Raw genomic sequence first — 3,127 nt, forward strand, 5'->3', positions numbered from 1 at the left:
ACCCCGTCTCAAAAAAAAAAAAAAAGGAGGGTGAGATGCTGCTGTCCGGTCAGGTTGGTGGCAGCAGTTCTAATTTCCTGGTCACAGCGGGATGAGAGATAAGGAAAACAGATCTGTGCACACCACTGCGATGAGTCATGAGAATGTCTACAGTTGTCTAGTTCTGCACAGCTGCAGCCCCAAGCACTGACCCTTAGATGGCTCACGTGACCAGGAGAGATGCCCTGCTGGGACTCGTACAGAGAGGTGCCCCTTTTCCTCTGAAGATGCTCAGGAGACAGTCTTTGGGTGGGCTGGCATGTCTTTAACACTGTGTGTCCTTTTCTTACTCTTCATCCTTTTTAATTTTTAATTTTATTATTATTATCTTTTGAGATGGAGTCTCGATCTGTTGCCCAGGCTGGAGTGCAATGGCGTGATCTCGGCTCACTGCAATCTCCATCTCCCAGGTTCAAGCAATCCTCCTGTCTCAGCCTCCTGAGTAGCTGAGACTACAGGTGTGCGCCACTACGCCCAGCTAATTTTCGTGTTTTTAGTAGAAATGGGGTTTTACCATATTGACCAGGCTGGTCTTGAACTCTTGACCTTGTGATCCACCTGCCTTGGCCTCCCAAAGTGCTGGGATTACAGGCATGAGCCACTGCACCCAGCCTATTTATTTATTTTTAAACAGAGTCTTGGTCTTTTGCCCAGGCTGGGAGTGCAGTGGCAACGATCATAGTTCACTGCACCCTCTACCTCCCGGGCTCAACGAATCCTCCTGCCTCAGTCTCCTGAGTAGCTGGGTCTACAGGCATGTGCCACCATGCCTGGCTTTGATTGTTTGTTTGTTTGTTTGTTTGTTTGAGACAGGGTCTCACTCCTGTTACCCAGGCTGGAGTGCAGAGGTGTGATCTCGGCTCACTGCAGCCTTGACTTCCTGGGCTCAGGTGATTCCTCCACCTCAGCCTCCTGAGTAGCTGGGACTACAGGCACACACTACCACACCCAGCTAATTTTTGTATTTTTTTTGTAGAGATAGGTCTCACTATGTTGTCCAGGCTGAACTCCTGGACTCAAGCGATTCTCCCGCCTTGGTCTCCCAAAGTGATAAGACTAACAGCATGAGCCACTGTGCCTGGCGTCTTCTTCCTTTTTAAAAAAAGAACTCAAAAAGGTAATTATGTTTGGCTAGATTTAATAATATACTTTAGCTTTTATTGTATTCACATTTTTTTTTTTTTTTTTTGACACAGAGTCTCTCTCTGTCACCCAGTCTGGAGTGCAGTGGTGCAGTCTCGGCTCACTGTAACCTCTGCCTCCTGGGTTCAAACTATTCTCCTGCCTCAGCCTCCCACGTAGCTGGGATTACAGGTGCGCACCACCATGCCCGGCAAATTTTTTGTATTTTTAGTAGAGATGGAGTTTCACCGTATTAGCCAGGATGGTCTCGATCTCCTGACCTTGTGATCCACCTGCCTCAGCCTCCCAAAGTGTTGGGATTACAGGCGTGAGCCACCACACCTGGTCAGCAATTTGAGCTTTAAGGTGGCAGAAAAAGATGGCAAAAATCTGAAGGTGGTAGGGAATGACCTCAGCCAGCAAGGAGAATGCTGGTGACCACTTTATTGCTCTGAGCCTTGCTCTTCTCATCTGTCAAATGAAGGTTATTGCTTTTATTTGCAGAAGGGTCTCAAGAACTAAACATAATATCTATAAACTCCCTAGCCAAAGTAAGGCTGTATTATTGATAAGTTTATTAGTATTACAAATGTAAGAGAGAGACCCACAGTTCCCTGATCCTTGAAACGGTAGTAGCTGTTTGCAAGTAATAGCATGACCTGCGAGTGCTGAAATTAGATTGATAGTTGCTTCTTTTTTGTATTTAATATAATTTTTTTTTCCTAGAGGAGTTTTTCTTAACTCCTCAAGCACTCAGCTCCTAATGGGCTTCGGTGGAGGTGGTGGGGCAGCATCTGCAGGATTAAATCCAGATAGGGGTTCTGTCCTTGCAGGCTGCAGAGGCTGAATTTCTGATTACATTTCTGTGACTGGCACAACTCACCCAGTAATTGGAATTACCTTTGCACTAACCCAATAGCTTCCTATGCAGTTTGGGAAGCACACAGGCTCAAAGACACTCACTTCAGAAACGTCCCTGACAGCTGCACCCTCTACTATGTTTCCAGTGACTACCTTTTTTTTTTGTTTTGAGACAAGGTCTCACCCTGTCGCCCAGGCTGGAGTGCAGTGGCGTGGTCTAGGTCTCTGCTAACTGCAACCTCCCCCTCCTGAGTGTGAGGGATTCTCCTGCCTCAGCCTCTCCCCAGTAGCTGGGATTACAGGCACCTGCTACCACGACCAGCTAATTTTTGTATTTTTAGTAGAGATGCGGTTTCACCATATTGCCCAGCCCAGTCTTGAACTCCGGACCTCAGGTGATCCACCTGCCCCCACCTTCCAAAGTGCTGGGATTACAGGCTTGAGCCACCCCGCCTTTGTTTTTTTTTTTTTTTTTGTTTTTTTTTTTTTTTTTTTTTTTTTTTTTTTTTTAGTTTTTTTTTTTTTTTTTTTCAGTTGTTAACGCTGGGCTGGTTTTGCAGCACATTGTTTTATGTTCCACCTGCGGCATCTATACCGCTGAGGGCTGTCCTGCTGGGGGAGAAGCAGTCTTAACAGCAAGACAGCAGCCAGGAGGAGCGTGGTCGCGCAGCTTGGGGGTCCCCGCTGAGTCGGCAAGGTCCCGGCGACACGTGCTGCCAGGCGTCTGCCCACAGTCTAGCAGCAGGCAGGAGGTTGGTGGGAGACTGATAAAAACCCGTCCCCAAGGGTCACCCTTTCCCTCCTAAACCAAGTTCATCCCTAGTCCCCAACGCTCACTTTTGTCCTAATGCCCTCCACCAGCCCGAGAAAGAAAAAGAATACAAGAATAATAAAAGAGCCCCGTTTTGCAGCCGAGAAAACTGAGGTCTGTAGTAGTGGTTAAGAACCGCGCTCTGGGCCAGACGCAGTGGCGCGCACAAGTAATCCCAGCACTCTGGAAGGCCAACCAGGGAGGATCACTTAAGGTCGGGAGTTCGAGGCCAGGCTGAATATCATAGTAAGACTCCGCATAAAAAAAAAAAAAAAAAAAAAAAGGAGGGTGAGA

The sequence above is a fragment of the Cebus imitator genome, unplaced genomic scaffold (assembly GCF_001604975.1).
Source record: "Cebus imitator isolate Cc_AM_T3 unplaced genomic scaffold, Cebus_imitator-1.0 Scaffold318, whole genome shotgun sequence".
NCBI classification, from domain to species: Eukaryota; Metazoa; Chordata; class Mammalia; order Primates; family Cebidae; genus Cebus; species Cebus imitator.